Source organism: Acanthochromis polyacanthus, chromosome 6, assembly GCF_021347895.1.
Source record: "Acanthochromis polyacanthus isolate Apoly-LR-REF ecotype Palm Island chromosome 6, KAUST_Apoly_ChrSc, whole genome shotgun sequence".
In the NCBI taxonomy this organism is placed as follows: Eukaryota; Metazoa; Chordata; class Actinopteri; family Pomacentridae; genus Acanthochromis; species Acanthochromis polyacanthus.
Genome location: NC_067118.1, coordinates 17105108 through 17124848, shown reverse-complemented (window position 1 = coordinate 17124848; position 19741 = coordinate 17105108).

Sequence of the window (19741 nt, the reverse complement as noted above, 5' to 3'; positions counted from 1 at the left end):
TATTTTAATGTTATCTTTATTGAAAAAATGCTCTTCTTTCAAAAAAAAATAAGGGCATTTCCAGTTGATCCCAAACTTTTGAGCAGTAGTGTACTTGAGGGGTAGCCTAGCCGCGCTAGACAACCCACGACAACAAATTTAATTCTCTGCCAGGGTGGGTCTAGTTACCCTCCATAAGGCTCGAGGCTGGATGCTCCTAAAACTGGCCGGACCAATCACCATGAAGTGTAGAGTCAGAAGGCGGGCGTAACGAAGTGACGACAGAGGCGCGATGATTCTGCGGAAACAACCGGTGCACAATAAACAGTTATCTTTCGACTCGGCTTTGGCCACAGTCCTTAAAGATTTGAAGCTAAAATTCAACTTGAAAGATAAACAAAGGACAGAAGGACTGAAAGGACTGAAGTGTTTCATTGAGAAGAAAGACGTATTTGAACTTATGCCGACGGGATATGGCAAATCCTTAATATACCAGTTGGCTCCGCTGGTTGGGAAGCTAATGGGACTTAGCCACAATCCGCCGGCGCTCTAGGAACTACGTCAGCCTATTCGTTGCGCTGATTGGTTGTATACCTACCCAATTGCTGCAGAGTGATTTGAAAGACAACCTTTTAGCCCGCCTCCCTCCCTGTCGAGCGGCCCTAGACCCTTGTGCCTTCAGAAACATGGGTCTAGCGCGGCTCGGCTACTTGAGGGGTGAAAAGTCAATAAATGAAAAATGTGATGGCAGGAGTTCTGTTGAATTTCTTTTGCATTGTTTACACAAACCCATGTGTTTGCACATTATGGTGGAGAGCAGAGATTTGACAAATGTTACAAAAACAATTCTATGACTTCTTTTTCAGCATAAAGAAAATTTGGTAGAGTTTACTGTAGAAAATAATTTAAAAAACGTTCAATGACTGGTTACATATACAGTAATATGTCCTCATTTAAATAACAATTGTGATTTTCCAAAGACATTCTTTTTAAATGTTTTGCAGAGAAAGACCGATGTTTAACAGACTTTTCCAAACTATTACGATCACTTACCTTCAAAAAGGTATTATCACATGCTTGAGCTTGGTAAATAACATTTACAGTGTTGTTTTGGAAGACAAAGTACCACGCACGGCTAATTCCAAAACCCCTTTTGTTTAATTAATTCAGATGAAACTTTACAATATCAACCAATTATTCAAAGATAATTCTGCCGAGACCCCCAGGAGGAACTGAAAAACTTAAAACAGCCTTTCTCTGTGTTACGACCGAGCTTATTGGCTGCAAAATAAAGTGGAAACTGACACCACAATTTACAAAAAATAAGTATTATTCCAGTAATTATGTAAATACTGTATCTAGGACACAAAATGCAGAAAATTTAAGCTATGGTGAGCGCCAGCAACAGCAGTGTGGTGACAATACAAGACTCCCCAAGCACGGCTTTTACCCCCACCTTCTTCATAGTGGACAGGGCATCTTTATGCTCTTGTCCATGTAGTATGTTGGATGTAATGAAAAAAGTTGTAAATACTTTATCATCTAGAGCCTCATCTGGGCCTTTGACCTGATTCATACATGTAAATGCACTGACTGTGAAAGCCTGACTGTCACAAAGCTGCTGCCATGTCCATGATTCAGCTGTTTGTTACAAGGTGTGGCTTCCTGAGTCAGGAGGGCCTCATTTGATCCCTGAGTTTTATCACTGAAGTGTAAGACAAACTCTAATATATATTTGTCAAAACATGAAACTCAAAGCCAGTTCTCCCTCTTAGCTGTTCAGGCTGTTCTTTTGTCACATGCCATGATAATGTCTTATCAGTCTTTGTGCCCTTTTGCCCTCTGAAAATAACAAATGTGGTGGAAAATACCATAAAATGTGGTAAACTTTCTGTAGCTTAGAGTTTGGCGAGTTAACTCTGATGCTGGTGGAAGAAACAAGCAATTCCAGAGGGCTTTGTTTACACTGTCACTAAACACCTGTTGTCCCATCAACAAGTTGCACTGCATCGGTTGCTTCTCTTTCCACATACAAACAAAAAGTCTGCAGCAGCTGAACAGTTTGCTGAGGATTTACTGATGTGGACTGTGCCAGTAAAATGTCCCGTTTTGTTGAAGGGAGTTGCTGCTATTGTTTCGTGAGTGCAGAAAAGCAGTGTTCCCAACGGGAACCCCGAGTTTCATCTTACACTTTTAACATATCAGGGGAATAAGAGCAGATGCTGTTTATAGGAGATGCAAGTTCTTTGTGCTGGGCTAGGATTTTAAAAAGACAGATCTGCCAGATCAGACTTTAAATTAAGACGATAAGGGAGAATGTGACAAGAGTGTTCTCTTCTAATCATCCAACATCCCACAGACACAATCAACAGCTCCAGTCTAAACTGTAACCATTTCAGGTTTTGTTCAGAGTTTATTATTGTTTGTACACTTCTTCTGAGTGATTCTGACTGACTACAGATGCTGAGCGATTTGGCCACATTTAACCAACATTATGTTTGAAAGAGAGAAAGTGATGCCCTTAACCCCAAGAACACCAAACCTACACTCAAGCATGAAGGTAGCAGTATTATACTCTGGAGCAGTTTTGCTGGAGCTGTACACAACGTAAACGAAATGAAGAAGGAGAATTACCTCACATTCTTAAGGAAAACCTAAAATCATCAGCAGAAGTGTGATCTTGGACACAGTTGGATGTTTCAACAAGACGATGACCCCAAACACACCGCAAAAGTGGTAAAGAAACGGTTAAACCCCATCCAGCACCTATGGACTGTGACGAAGAAACAAATCTGTATCAGAAAACCAATAAATTTAATTCAACTGCTCAAATTCCATCTTAGAAAATTAGGAGAAATTTAACAGGATCAATGCTGCCATAAAAACAAAAAACATATAAAAGAACAATGCAAACTAGTGCTTAATTCTCAACGGATTTATGTCTCACTTATTTGCAGAAAGAAAATTCTCAAAAGCTATTTTAATGTCTCTATTGGTCTTTATGTCAAGCTTGTATTGTCTTCACCTCCTCATCGTAGCTGCAGCTGGGATGTGACAGAACTTGTACTATTGGCACGAGCAGATATCAGATTGAGGACAGGTAGTGACTGGATTCCTCACTGACAGGAATGAGGAGGAACAGAATGTAAAGGTGACATCCATGTACCCAAGTGGACCAGCTGCATCTCTGGAACTCTGCTGGAGGGTTGAGCACCACACTTCCAAATGATATTCATTCATTTGGCATTTTAATGATAGCTGTAGAGATGTTGTCTAACATGACAGACCAAAATCTGTTCAACTGGGTTGAGACCTGGTGACTATAAAGGTCATTCTACATGATTCACAACATTCAGAGATCCTTTGTGCCCAATGGGTGGAGGCATTGCTCTGAAAGAGAGCACTCCCAGCAGGAAAGAGAGCATAATCACTCAGAGCAACTCATTTGCACTGTGTTTTTCCTGTAAGGAGACTTGTGGGCCAAACTATTTCAACAAAATGCCCCCCACAGCATAACAGGGCCATCAGATCTTCCCTCTGTAGGGGTCAAAGGTTCAGGTTTTTGTCACCTGTCTGTAGTGCTGGCATGAGCCTGTATGCAGCCTGAGGTTCTCTGGTAGAGGCTGAGACAAAACAAAGCAGACTCGGCATTTCAGCACAACCTCGACTCTCTGGAGGAAGATCTGTCAGGCCAGCTCTTTTTCTTCATTTAAACCTCTCATTGTGCACAGTGGAGAGAGAGAGAGGAAACGTGGGGAGAAGGCATGCAGTAAATGACCATGAGTCAGACTCAAACCGATGACCGCTGCATCTGTACTAACAGCCCCTGTTTATGGGTCGCTTGTTTAACCCGTTGGGTGCCCAAGAAATACAGTATTTTAAAATGGCAGTCTCTTTAGCTGCCTCTATTGTTCTTATGTTTAACTCTGTGTTTTAGAGAGAATCTGTTTTAACTTGGTTGTTGTTGTATTATTTAACACAGGGAACTTTTGCCCTTGATCAATTTGATTTAAACCACTGCTCCTTCAAATCTGTAATGTCAACTGAATGTCTAAAATAATGATTATATGAGGATGTAGAAATGTTGCATCATCAACAGCCCAAGACTGTCAGACATTTGTCAACAACAGTCAGTTTTTCATTGATGATGTGTCGGTTTCGGGTGCTTTGTTCTACCTTGTAGTATCCCAAACAGAGCACTGAGAAACCACAGGGGCAATAAATATGAACAATATAGGAGCTTGAGTGTATATTGTATTTGAAATGGTCATTTCCAGTCAGGAGATGAGACATGAGCTCCTTGTTTTTCTTTGTGTGTCTGTTCTCTCCATACTCCTAGGCTGACTACAGGCACCTGGTTGCTATGGTAGGATTCCCACTGATGCAAAATCAGTCAAGCTTGGCTCATCTCTCTGGGTACGTGACTTCAGTCTAATTTTGGTCTGAAGTGTTTTTGCTCATGCTATACTACTAGTTGTGAAATTATTGTGACAGGAGCTTGTGTCTTTGTGTGTTTTCCTGCAAAACCACCTTTTGTCTGTGCATAACATTTGTGATAATAAGTCATCTAAACAACCGTGTTTCAGTGAATACCTTCCTTTTAACTCCCCACAGACCAACCACACCTTTGTGTCCTTGCTTAACACTTTAATAGCCTGCCTGAGCTACAACTTGTGGACAACCCACCGACCCCCCACCCCCACCCCCCGGCTTCTGTCCTGCCCTTATTGTCATCAGCCTGCTGTTGCCTTGGCCCTGAGTGTCCATACTACAGCAGATTTTTTTAAGAAGGTGGTCATTACATCTCCTATAGGGAAATACAGACCATATGTAGAGGGACCACCACAGCAGATGGGTAAACTAGATGGGTAGCAGGTTAATTATGGCCTAATGACACCCAGATGTGTGCATTGCCCTTACACTGGAGATTACCTTACCTAAAGGGAAATATCCAATAAGGTATTGACATTGCTCGGAAACCATTAATAGAGCAGATATCAGTTAAATATTTAATGTTCTAAAATCCATCATCTCTCAACAATTGCATTGTTTCGAAGTTGATAAGAAAATTTCCTCTTACAATCAAAAACAAGCACCTTCGAAAGACTATATTCAAAATACAAGCAAGTAGAAACTTGAAATACACGTGTGATCACTGACACACAACATAGAAAACCTGTGAAACTAAACTGGGTGCATCTATGATTTCCAATAAGCCTGTAACTGCATGAACATGTTTATAGAATGTCCTATGAACACCAGAAGTTTCTCAGTTTTAGACCTGTGAACTGCTTACCTTCACGTCTGCATGGTGGCTCTATGCGGAAAAGAATTGCCAGAGAAACTGAAAAATCTGACTGTGAGACTCCACAAAAATAAAAAGAAGAGTAGCTGGTGAGAAACTAAAAGCCACTCAAAACACAGTTAAAGCACTGATCAGGAGATATAGATTAAACCTTAATGCCACTAATCAGAGCTGCATTGGTCATGCTCCTGAAATGACCACACAGAAAGTAAGCTACTTGCAAAATTTAGGTGTGAGGAACAGACAGACATGTGCTCTATACTTGGCATGTTCTCCCTGTGCATGGGTCCCAGTGGGTTTTCTGTGGGCGGCATGGCTCAGTGGGTAAAGTGGCCGTCTTGCAACCGAAGGGTTGCCGGTTTGATCCTCGCCCCGTCGTGCTCGAGGTGTCCCTGAGCAAGACACTTAACCCTGAATTGCTCCTGATGGGGTCGTGGTTAACACCTTGCATGGCAGCTTCCACCATCAGTGTGTGAATGTGTGGGTGAATGTAATGTATCATGTAAAGCGCTTTGGGTACCTTGCAGGTATAGTAAAGCGCTATATAAATACAGACCATTTACCATTTTTCTCCGGGTACTCCAGCTTCCTCCCACAGTCCAAAAATATGCTGAGGTTAATCGATCACTCTAAATTGTCCGTAGGTGTGAATGTGAGTGTGATTGTTTGTCTGTATATGCAGCCCTGCGACAGACTGTCGACTTGTCCAGGGTGTCTCCTGCCTTCGCTTGAGTTAGCTGGGATAGGTTCCAGCACCCCCCCGCGACCTTAGTGAGGATAAAGCGGTGTATAGAGAATAGATGGATGGATGGAGATTCTGTGACAGCTCAGGCAGTGTAAGGGACAGTACATAACATCAACCCATATGGATGGCATTCAAGAAAAGCATTGTTGCCTACTGTTCACCACAACATTGCAAGATTAAAAGCTGTTAAAAGGCTTTTAATAGAAGCCCAGGGAATATTAAGAGTATGTTCTTTGTTCAGATGAGACCAAGTAAATTTGTTTGGCTCCCATGCAGCCCATCATATTTGGTATGGATCTTGTCAGGACTACCACAGTGAATGCATAGTCCTGACAGTAAAGCACAGATGTGGGAGAGCGAGGATTTGGAGTTGCATGACAAAATACTGGGTAACAAGATTATTCCCAGTCTACAGAAGCTTTAAAGAAGAGGAAAATTCCAGCTTGATAATGACCAGAAACACACTGCCAAAATTACAAATGAGTTTGAAGCACAAACATGTGAAAACCAGAGGTGGGTAGAGTAGCCAAAAAATTGTACTTAAGTAAGAGTAACGCTACTTCAAAATAATATTACTCAAGTCTCCCTGATCACATTTGCTGTAGTTGTCCAGTCATCTGGAAGGACCTCCTGACCATTCAAAGCCTGCCTCAACTCTTTCCTGAAAGTCATACAACACTCTTCCTTTTTCAGTTTCCACCATTTGGTCCTCTGCTCTGCCTTTGCCCTCTTCATCTTCTTTACTACCAGGGTCATCCTACACACCACCATCCTATGCTGTCTGGCTACACTCTCACCTACCACTACTTTGTAGTCACTGATCTCCTTCAGATTACACCATCTACACAAGATTTAGTCTACCTGTGTGCTCCTACCTCCACTCTTATAGGTCACCCTATATTCCTGCCTCTTCTGGAAGAAAGTATTCACTACAGCCATTTCCATTGTTTTTGCAAAGTCAACCACCATCTGTCCTTCTGTGTTCCACTCCTGGATACCAAACCTGCCCATGACCACCTCATCATCTCTGTTTCCTGCACCAACATGTCCATTGAAGTCTGCACCAATGACAACTCTCTCACTTCTAGGGAAGCTCTGCATCATTTCATCAAGGTCCAACCAGAATTTCTCCTTCTCCTTCAGCTCACATCTTACCTGTGGAGCATACCCACTAACAACATTGAACATCACACCTTCAATTTCTAGCTTCAGGCTCATCACTCGATCTGACACTCTTTTTACCTCCAGGACATTCCTAACAAAATCCTCCTTCAAGATAACTCCTACTCCTTTTCTCTTCCTATCTACACCATGATAGAACAACTTGAACCCTGCTCCTAAACTTCTAGCTTTACTACCTTTCCACCTGATCTCCTGGACACACAGTATGTCCACCTTCCTCCTCTGCATCATGTCAACCAGCTCTCTACCTTTTCCTGTCATAGTTCCAACATTCAAAGTCCCTACTCTCAGTTCTAGACTCTTGGTGTTCCTCTTCTCTCTCTTCCTACAAACACACCTTCCTCCCCTCCTTCTTCGACCAACAGTAGTCCATTTTCCACCGGCACCCTGTAGGTCGACAGCACCAATGGCGGTCGTTGTTAACCCAGGTCTCGACCGATCCGGTATGGAAGTCATACATTTGATTCGCATGTTTGATTTGGCCAAAGTTTTACGTCGGATGCCCTTCCTGACACAACCCTCTGTATTTATCCGGGCTTGGGACCAGCACAATAAGACACTGGCTTGTGTCCCCTTGCAGCTACATTTGTACCCCCCTATTTCAGTATTTTCCATAAATACCTGCATAATTGAAATAACTCCAGAAACCACTGTGTAACATTTGTCTTGGAGGATTCTAATGCACACACTCAACAGCTTCAAGTTCACTACATCAGCCAACTAAACAATAAAAAGTGCTTAAGCAAAAACAAAACATATCTTCATCCATTTACTGAACAGAATTACAATCAGACGCTAAACTCTCTATTAAATGTCAAAACAATACATGTGACTCTAAAAAATCAACAGCTTTACAAACTCTAAGATTAAACTCTCCACAAGGATCCAAAAATAGGTGGACTTCTACATGAGAGCTTTAATTATTCTTCATCTACTTCCTGAAAAGTTTGGTCAATAAAAAGACAGAAACTAATATTTTCAGCTGAACTAAAGACAGACTTTGTGATTTTTCTGCTCACATGTTGTGTTGTTGTAAACTTACTCCTTCAAATAAATAGCTGCCTAACCCTCTGGAAACTAGCATTTGTCCTGGTTTTGTGTCACCCTAGACAGCCGGGTCGTAATGTTTTTTGAACAACACACCATACTATGACGTTTTTACAGTGAAGGTTCCTCTATGAAACCAGTTTGACATGTTCAGGTGTTCTATGTGTGAAAACTCAGAGATTTCAGGTATCAGAAGGTGGTTTTCAACTTTCTTTGTTAACTTTCTGCTTCAACTTTAAACTAAATTTCCTTCACTAAGCCAGCCCTCTGGACTTCCAGTAAGCTGTGTTCCTATTGGCTGTCCAGGTGGCTGCTTGGTGTTATCAGGAACACCTGAGCAGCTCAGTGTCTTCCTGCTTTATGTCTGCAGTCAAACATTTCCTCTGCTTGTTTTCACCACTGAGCTGGCTTTGGCTCTGCTCTAGTTTGTTCTTTAGGCGTTGGCTTGCAGCTTCCAGTAGTAAAATCATCTTTAATGTGTTTCTTGGTGTGTTTTAGGGCTTTGTACTGGATAGTTGTCCTAAATGTGGTTCTTTAGCCACGGTTAGCACATGGTGCTAATGTGTGCAGTGATTGGGGGATTTGGTGCAGCTGAGTTGTGTTTTTATCTTGGCTGTAGTGAGTCTTTAGAGGTTTTTGGTCAGACACATTCTGTATTCCTGTTTGTGAACCAACGTTGGTTGTTCAGAGGGTAAGAGTTCCTGTCCTGATTCTCTGTTTAAAGATGTTCTCTGGTAGGCTGCAGGAGACTTTAGCGTTTGGTTTTTGTACGGTTTCATTTGGACGACTATCTTGAGGCCCCTCCATGTGGTTTAGTGAGGTTTTCTGGAACAGTTCTACAAAGCAACCTGCAGCAGAAGAGACTTTGAGAGTTTTTAGGAAGTTCTGGAGACCAGACTTTGGAGCAGCAGAAACATTTGTCAGCAGTTTGAGCAGGAGAAGGTGAGCTTCAGAGTAGAAATGAGACGGAAACCTTCTTGACCCGTGTGGTGAGGTCCTGTAAGAAGAGTTTGAGCAGGTTGTGAAGAGTCTGTAGTTCTTTAGTCTGAAAGCACAAAAAGAGTCAACTCATTAAAGGAGAAAACAGGAGATATTGTTGGTTCTTCTGTAGCTCTGCAGTCTCCAGTTTCCTTAGACTGAATGTCAAGTTTCTATTTTAAATGATTTACTGTGTGAGCCCAAGAAGACTTCAATAAACTCCCTCCATCCCCTGGACACAATATATTTTAATACCATGTTAAATCTTGTTTTTTTTTAAAGTATGTTTGGAGTATTAGTCATAGTTTTAGCATTGTTTTTTTTCTTTTGTTTAATTTTGTCATTTGTGTGAAAGATGCTAAACAAATAAAGTTGAATTGATAAACTGGATAACTGATTGTGACAACAGAAGTATTTTCATTGTGATTTAAGGGTTTGTTTCATTTTTAAGATTGGTTAAAATCTTGACAGTAAAAAAGATTAAAGAAATAAACTACTTTTTAAAAAGCAATTAAAGGAAATATATTTAATACAACAAAACTTTTACAAAGAAAAGTAAACAAACACAATTAAATTATATTAAATAGACAAAATATTGAATTAGACAATTAAACAGAAAAATGTAATTTTGAAATTAAACAATTTTTAAAACAAAAATATTAAACATTAAAGATTAAATATTTTAGATAAACACTTAAAAATACAACTAAACAAGAAGAATATTAAACATTTTAAAAATACAAAACATTTTATTAGATTATTAAACCCTTAAGACAAAACATTTAATTGCAAAATTAAATATTTAAAACATTTAACTTAAAAATAAAATTAAACAATGAAAAATAATATTAAACATTAAAGACAAAACATTCAGATAATTAAACATCAAAAATACAAAACATTTAATTAGAAAATTAAACAAAAATACAATTTAAAAATTAAAAACAATAAAAAATACAAAACATTTAATTGGATAAACATTAGAAAAGACACAATATTTAATTAGATCACTAAACATTTAATTATAAAATTAAATATTAGAAAAGAGAAAACATTAAATAGGAAATGAAACAATAAAAATGAATTAAACATTAAAAGAAGATAAAACATTTAAAAAGAAAAACCTTAAAAGATTTAATCAAAAAAGTAAACATTGGGAAAGAAAATGACATTTTTCAAACTTATAACACTTAGAAAAGCTGATAAAACATTAGAAAGAAAAACAATTAAACATTAAAAAGACAGAACATTTCAAAATCAAATCAAACATTAGAAAAGAATAAAAGGTGAGAAAAGAGCAAAACTAAACATTTAAGAAGAATCAAACAAAAGACAAAACATTTGAAAAGACACCAGTTAGACTTTAGAAAATCTAATTAAACAAGAGACAATAAAACAATCAAAAAGAGCAAAAACAGATAAAGGTCTTAAAGCGTTTTCTAGTCTGAAATGAAAACATCAAGGTGTTTCTTCAAACATTTCCTCTTTCTATGTCTTGGTTTGATTGTGGACAGATTTACTAAGAGCTCATTTCAGAAAACTGCTTTCCAGATAAACGTCTACTAGTAGTTGATGGCATTGATCAAACTAATGTTACCTTCTGATCTCCACAAACTTTACTGTTCAGTGAAGAGAATAAAACTTTGTTTAGGATTTCTAAGAACCCACAGGTGAAGGTCTGAGAAGAACTCAGATGGATGGTCTAAATGTGAAATCAAGACTCATGGTCACAAGTTTTAAGGCTTCTGGTAACCATAATGTTCAATCTAACAGAGATCTACTGTGGGACTTAGAAAATTTCAGCCCTCAGACTGTGTGAAAGCTCAGGTCCTGAGGACTCGGGAGGTCTTGAGTAGGGATGGGTATCGTTAGGTTTTTCATGAATCCGATTCCGATTCCGGTTCTGCTTATCGATTTCGGTGCCAAACGATTCTTTAATACGATTATCGTATTAAGGAATCGTTTGGCACTGGAATCGATAAGCGGAATCGGAATCGGATTCATGAAAAACCTAACGATACCCATCCCTAGTCTTGAGACTTTGGAAAGTCTTGGAACTGAGGGTTCAACCCTCCAGCACAAAGGCTGAAGTCCAACCTCCTGAGAAAAACGGCCGAGACGAGACTAGAGATAAAAAAAATTCGAAAATGGCAAAAAATAGATGATAAATGCGCTCATTCTTGGTAGCGACGGCCAATCACCTTGCCGCCTGCTACCAAGAATCTACAAAGAATTGAAGGCCCTGGTCAATCAGCGCTCGCATTGCTACCAAGATTCGCCGCGGGGATACCAAGAATTGACCAAGAGATAGCGCCGCTGGGGGGCGGTCACCTATTGCCTCATTTGACAGCGGCTTTTTGAAGGTAAGGACGCTTGTGTCTCTGCGAGTTTTAGCTAAATAAGTTGCCAAACGCATAAAAACAAGTTTGTTTGTTGTTTTAAAAAGGTAATATTAAACTACAGAATTAAAAGAGCTAGCGATGTGATGTGTGCGGGTACGTGTTTTGAATGAAATCGAGTTCGACCGCAATGGTTAGGTAAGCGTTATTAGACAACCCGTTAGCTTTCAGGTCCCGTCGTCGCCGTATAAACTTTGGATTTTCTTTTTTATCATTTTGGATACTCCGTGCGAATATGAACGTTTGTCACAGTGAGGTTGCTGTAACGTCAATTTAACCTGACATTTTTGGTGGCCGGTGTGACGTTACCGACGGCTTTATAACGTTAGGTTTACTTCATCCTGTTACATGTCAGGTCTAGTCGTCATCGTATAAACTCTGGATTTTCTTGTAAGGCGTCTTGGATAATGCACGGTTTGTCACATTGTTGCTGATGTACAGTCTATTTAACCTTCACATGTTTGGAATGAACAGCTTGTGGCCGATGTGACATCGGTGACTGCCTAATAACGCTACGGTTACTGATTTTATTACGAAGGAGTGAGTGAGCAAATAAGATATCAGATTAGTGGAAAGTACAAATTAGGCACGTATTTATTGCATTTTGCGATATCAGTGTTGTGCTTTAGAGGGAAAACCTTTTTTTCCTCAGCTACATTGACTTAGTAGCTTTAGTTAGTGTTGGCAGTTACTCTGCAGATTGATGTGAATGTTATAGTAGCATACATAGACTGAGCATAATATACTGTAAGACAAAGCTTAAGAGATGACTCTTGACTGAATAAAATGGGGAGTAAGATAATGTACACAGCTGCCTTAAAGCTCGTGTCCGGAGTTTGAATCGCAGCGTCTCCCAAAACACTGTTGGTCCCACCCTCCCTCTGATTTCGCCCCTTTATTTGTGCACGCACGCAGTATCTGAGAGGAGTGCCCGGAGTGCTGCAGCATCTTGCCTGTTTTGCTGTTTTCCGCTCTTCTACATTTAGTACATTTAGTAAATAATAAAGGAATTACGTGTCCTAATACCAAAATAACATGAATCTGCTCGGACGAACGAGTAAAGTTGCAACAGCTACTATTAATTGTCTGATATTTGGTTGTCAAGCTGCTAGCTCCCGTGAGTGTTTTGCTAGTGGCTAACTAGTTAGCTCTCATAGACTGGAAGCTCTGAACAAGATTTAATAAGGAAAAAAGAGCCAAAAACTATTCTTAACAATGAAAAGTTATTCTAAGTTTCCTTGTGTCAATCGTATGACATAGTGTGCAATTGTATGCAGCACAGTGAGACGGCATACTTGTTTCTGTTTTCACAAAGTCTACATCCACAGAATGCTCTGAAACTTTGCCCACACTAGCTTAGCCTCGCTGTAGCACACAGCTCAAAGAGATGTGTCCCATCTACCGATTCATATCTATAGTCCTAGCTACTGATTCATATCTTTGCTCACTAGCCTGGTCTGATGCAGACTCGATAATGACATTTCAGGAGTATGTGAGAATGCAAGTAGGGGTGGACCCGAATATCCCAAATATCCAATTATTTGTTCGCTACGGCGGTATCCGGATATTAATTTTGGTATCTGAATATTCGGCCTGCCCCCTTCCCCCCATCGGACGTTATGGGGCGTAACAAATACTCGGATATTCGTCTTTAATAGGGCCCGAATATCCGGAGACCAGAAACCACTATTCTGGCCAGCCCTAAAACGCAAGCACAGACAGTTACGGTACTGAGAAATGGCCACAGTTTTCTTACCGGAAAGGTACAAAGCTGCTCGTCTTCTCGTCCGGCATTAGGAAACTTCTTCAAAGCTTCTTCAAATCCAAACGAAATACAATCAAAAGTTGGCAGCCCTGGGTGACCTTTCAAGCCTGACGTCACGCTTCACCTCGCCCGTGTTAATAAAAAGAGGACAAAAGACGGAGATATCCATGCTAATGCTATGCTAATATTTTTGGACACCGAAGCAAGATGAAATTTCTCGAAAATGCCTCCGTTTTTTCATTCCTTGTCTGCTATGTCGCTAATGTGACCGCAGGGCGACGTCTTGTGAAACGGAGTCGTGTGATTATTGTTGCTTCGTCTGATTGGTGAAACACAGTCATGTGGTAGATCCACTGGGGCCATCTCTCCGCAAAATAAAGCAGATCTAATGTGGTAAATAAAAAAAGTAACAGTGGAGAGTAGCCCAGTGTAACGGAGTAAGAGTAGCGTTTCTTCTTCACAAATCTACTCAAGTAAAAGTAAAAAATATGGCAGAGAAAAACTACTCTCAGAAGTGTTTTTTTCAAAAAGTTACTTAAGTAAATGTAACGGAGTAAATGTAACTCGTTACTACCCACCTGTGGTGAAAACTATGACCTGACCAAATATGTGGCCTGACTTGAGTCCAACAGAACACCTTTGAGGTATTTAAAAGTAAAGGACAGAGGAGCACAACCTCTCTAGGAAAAGGAGGTTTAGTCTGATATAAAGATAAACAGATGAGGTAATGAATGATGTACTGACTTTTGTTGCAATGAGGTCCTATTGTGTGAGGTGTATTTTTATTACAATAAATCTAAACTGGTACTTTTTAATGTTACATAAGTACTTTACTGTTCAATTTATGTCATGCACTTACTATATGGGGATACAATTTTAAATTATTTTACATTTAAGTGATGATGCACAGAGGTGTGCTGACTTGTGTGATACCAAAATCTCTTTAAGTCAGGATTTTATTTGCAGGGGAGCTTAAAATTTTATGCCATATTTTAACAAATCCTGAGGCTGCTATTTGTCTCACACATTTCTCAGATCTTTTATGAATAGGCCTTGTTTTCACTGATTATTTCACCTTCCTGCTGCATCGTCTGCCAGTTTCCTTATACAAATTGTAGTAGACATAAAATGCTGCCTTAGTTATGCCTGCTGCGGAGATCAGTTTTGCATCTTGGTTGGATTTGAACAAAAGAGGTCAGGAAGAGACCTGAGCATGACAGAGCAGCCTTGTCTCCTGCAGCTGGTACTGCTGCCACTCAGTCAATGCAAAGTTATTTGCATATGAAAATACAAGTAAAGTTTGGGAGAAGGAGAGTTAGAATACAACCCATCACTGGTTGATTCAGTTTGAAGAACAGCTCATGTGTACTCTTTAGTTACTTCTTACTTAATGCTATTGGAAAAAAGCAATGCTGTGTTTATTTATTACTTTATCTCGGTTTGTAGAGAAAAAAATATATCGTTTTAGTTAAATAAATGCAGCTTGTTATATAGAGGAAAATGAAAAATGTTGCTGTTAGTGCTTAAGTCAACTACAGCAACAGAGAAAGAAGTCAAAAAACATTTATAATGCTGTTACTACTACCAAACATATGTCTTATATGCTCTGCCATTACCACAACTGTGCCGGCAGACAGTCTGTCTTGCTCACAAAGTGGCTGACTGATTTGCATCTGATGCAAATACCAACTGAAGCAGTACTGCAGTGATGACGCAGTCAAGGCAGCAGAAAAAAGCTACAGGCAAAAGAGGATGGAGATTTAACTTTTTGTGTCGGACAAGGATTTTCTGTGCACCTGGTGAAACTGAATGATTCAAAGTGAAGATAAGATTGTTCTATGTTCACTTTTCAATCACTACGAACTGTGTTAAATTCACCCAAATGCTTGGTATTTGTTCATCTCAAAGTACAATGGTCTCTTTTTGTCTCTTCAGACTAACAAGAGTTTGGAGTTTTTTGCTCAGAATTAGACACACAGATTGAAGGCTGTGGCTTTGTACTTTTTGCATTATATAAAAGTTAGTTACAGATATAGAGCATGTCCAGTCTGTTTGCTTTCTCTCTATTTTCTCTCTCCCCTTTGCTCTGTCGAGGCAGATAGCTGCCTTTCCGCAGTCTGGTTCTGCCGGAGGTTTCTTCCTGTTGAAGGGGAGTTTTTTCTTCCCACCACTGCCAAAGAACCGCTCAGAGGGAATCTTTGGATTTGTCTTTCATCTAGTCTTCACCTTATTATGTGAAGTGACCTAAATGGCTAAACTGAGCTTAACTGAACTAAACTGAATGCTACTAGTACTGCTTGTTGACTAGGCCTCTGTTCTGTGCATGTGTAGAATAACCTGAATTAGCATGAGGCTAATTCAGGTTATCCAGGTTTTCCATGTTCATGTCCCATGTCCTTAAGGGTAAGCTTGATATAATTTTCATCACCCACTTCTGTTAGTGAGGGTCTGTTTGAACTGCATGCACAGAATCCAAAATTTGTGACAGCGTGGACTGTCTGCACTGTAAGTGAGTCCACTGTGCTAAAGCTAATGTTCTGTCTGAGGAGAATCTCTGTCATCTACATCTTAATATTTCATCATGAAGAGAAGTGTAAATGAAATGGTCACCTCCAGACTTTGGAGGAGCTTTGACAGTACATCCTTCCCATCGATGGAGCCCAAACACAGTTGGACATCCTCTTAGCTAGCTAAGACTGATTGTCTGACAGGAAGTGTGTCTGATGTTTGTGGGCCATCTTCACTGGAGAGATAATCATAGTGATTTGAGCTATATTCCGATTTGATGAAAAGTTGAGCATTTTTTAACAGCAAGCAAAGCAAAGCAATGGACCCACAACTAGGTTGAGCAACAGATGACATCACCCCACTGGAAGTGAAAGAGAAGAATAAATCCGGAAAGAAGCATGAAACACATTCATGTGAATCCTGCCAAACCGTTCATGCAGTTAACTAGAATGGGGTTTTGTTGTGCAAAGAGAGATAAAATACCATCCAAGACTAAACTCTTCTGCATATACAGTACTGGGCTGATGCTGTTACCCTAGTCATTAAGAGATATCAAACAAGAAAAGGAAAGTGTTGCTGTTGAAGAAGTCCTGTAAAATGTACCATAATCTGTTATCTTTATCTCTATATTTGGAGGTATAACTACATTAACAAGATCTTTCATGTCACTGAAACAGTGATGAAGCTGCCCTTTGTCTATACCAGGCTAACATGTTAGCTGTACTGGACACACACAGATTAAACTGATATGTTCCACAGGGCAGGACAACAAACAAGGGTATTTCCCTAAAAATCGGATGGTTCCTGCAAAATGTCTGTCTGAATCCCAGAAGTAAGTCACAACAGCTCGTGATACATGAGAATACAGAGAACATTATCAAGTCCTAATGTATGTTACAGACATTCCACATGAGTAATACAGGGATGACATTGTCATTATGTGAACACATATGCAGTCAGGATTACTTGAATGAAATAATGATAAATAATGATAACAACAGCATGAACCTGAAGAGAGAAGCCCAGATACACTCTCTCTTTCTCTCTCTCACACACACACACACACACACAAACTTTTCTTTGAAGTGTATGTGTGTATGTTGGCGTGATCTCTGTCTGCGGTCCCCCCACATGAATAGAGCCGGGCCTTGTGCAGATGACAGCTGTCTCCTTTGAACGCCCAAAGACAAAAAGCCTTAAATCCAGCAACCTCCCTCTTTCATGTGTTCACCTGATACCACTCTTCCTCACCTTACTGTCACTCTATTCAGCTTATTTCAGCCCGAGGCTGCACCTTGTTACCACACTGCATTCAACCTCCAGACTCCATGGGTTCATTTGGGAGAAAGAAAAGGTTTCAGTAAGAACAAAACTGCAGCTGAGTCCTAAACAAGGGCTGTAGTGTTGTGTCACAATGCGCCTCAGCTGCCAGTTACTTTGTTTTCCAAACTAACACTTACATTTTACTGTTTGACTCTGGTTCAGAACATATAAAAGGTTTTAAGCAACATTGTAGTTATCATGAGTTTCAACAGGTAATCTGACATAAAACTGTTGCTTTTCCTTCATAATCAGTACTCATTGAACCACAGTGCACAAGCAAGATGGTATCACCAGCTGTGGCCCCAGATCTGTGGATCTCTGGGCCAAAGCATAAAATCTTTGGTTAATTGCATTTTCTTTTCCTAATTTTAAGCTCACATGATGCATTTTTCGCACCCTATTGTTTTCTAAATAAAACATCACAAATCAATGAACACAGAAAATCTGAGACCTTTGACATCAGCTGATGAGTTACTTTGCAAAACAGAAGCTACTTTTAAAGATTTCCAGTTCCTAGTTAATTTAATTAGTAGAAAAGTATTGATATATATATATATAAAGCCCAGGACTGGTTCCTTAGCTTTTTCCTGTATGAAAGCCCAGAAGTTTGAATCAGAGACTGTGATTGGTACACTGCAGTTTCAAGGTGCATATGCTCAGCCATGATGTTGACTATTTATTTCAGGCTTGAAGTTTCTTCCTGCAAATTAGACACCCTGTATAGATAACCTCACAAGGCAACACTGGAAGTTTTTCTTTTGGCTTGCGCTCTAAAGTTGCACCTAAACAATTCTTCTTCTCATGGTGTATCCCATAAACCTTATGCCTTCTGAGAAAAAAAAAGCCATAGATGAAAGCTAAAAATAGACTGTATATTTTGAAGAAGAAAGGGGAGTCTTGGGTGTGTGTGTGTGTGATAACCCAGGCAGCCGGCCCTCCGTGTGTCCGACTGCCTCCCATTCACTGAGGGTAATTAGAAAATCCTCAGGGCAAGAACTGCTTAGCTCTGTGTGTAGTTGTGTGTGTGTGTATGTGTGTGTATGTGTGTGTGTGTGTGTGTGTGTGTGTGTGTGTGTGTGTGTGTGTGTGTGTGTGTGTGTGTGTGTGTGTGTGTGTGTGTGTGTGTGTACCAGTGTGATGTTAAGTGTGTGTTTAGCCTAGGAGGCTGAGGCCCAATACTGTACCAGGCAAAGGTTTCCACCGAATCATTCTTGCATAACTCAGTGAGTGATAACACCGGTGCATTCCTCTCAACACACATCACAGCTGCCAGCATCTTTTCCTTGGATTTTCCCAGTTCACATTTAAATACAGTCTGTTCCACAGTTCACATGTTCCTATTCTGAGCCATTCAAGAGGAGATAGGAGTTAAGGCAACATGTTTGAAGATTCCCTCTCTACCTACTTTGTCTTGAGGAGATGGAGAGATTGGGTGATCTTCTGGGCCAGATGTTGCATTCGTCAAGAGGTAGGTCAGCTGGGGTTAAAGCTGCAGGTGTTCCCACAGCTATTAAGGGTTTTTATCCTCCAACCTGATGGAAAGTAGAGAGAGGAAAAAGACAAGGGAGGTTTGTCTCATGGGAAATGCGCATACAGGGTCTCTGATTGCAAAATTTGCTCGTATTTAATCCTGGTAAGAAGATAGAAGTAGATCAAGAGGCTGCATTGCTAATTTAATGTAGTTTTAATCACTCTACTTCTTGACTAAATTTCAGGATTTTGATTAAACATCCTCCTGAGTGGTCAGAACACACCGCTGTGTGCAGCATACTGGCCATAAAAAATCAGCATCATATCAAATACACTCTGCTTACCAAAATAAAAGCTTTACCTGCACTCTCAACACTTCCTCACCCATCACCCGGTGAACAGCTGGTCTCCATGGTGCCTGCTCTCCCATAGGCTCACATGGGTGCGCATCGTGCCCAGCTGCTACCTTTTGATTGGCTATAACGAGCATATCAACCAACTAGCCTAGCGTCTGCAGTGTTGACAGAGCAGTGCCCAAATCCAAAGGGTGTGTTTGGAGGGCTGTAAAACCCAGGCTGAGAGAATCAGTGTGCTGAATGTGTTAATGTGTAGCTCTATTACAGTGGCTGGTTTGTGCAGTGAGAGGTTGAGATAATGTTTAGGCCTGTGGACTTTGATACTCATTTCTTCCTGATTCATAGCAAAGAATGAAATGTGCCGATTGCTTACTTGCACAGTAAACTGCAGGAAGTCATTTGCAGCACAGACTGGGTCCTTCTGGGTGTAAGCTGATGCAGGGTTTTTTCCAGAGTGGGATTCCTGTAGGTATTTAGGAATTTTCATCTTCAACTTGTTTTCCACTTCATCCTTTATGTAAGATGAATATCTTATCTGTGGTTACAGAATTGACATTGCACAAACACCACTCACCACAACATGGAGACATTTTATGCTCCTTGTAGTGGATGAAACCGCTGTATTTTTGCTCATTCTTGTTACACATTGAACACAGGCACACATGCACAATAGGGTGTAATCAG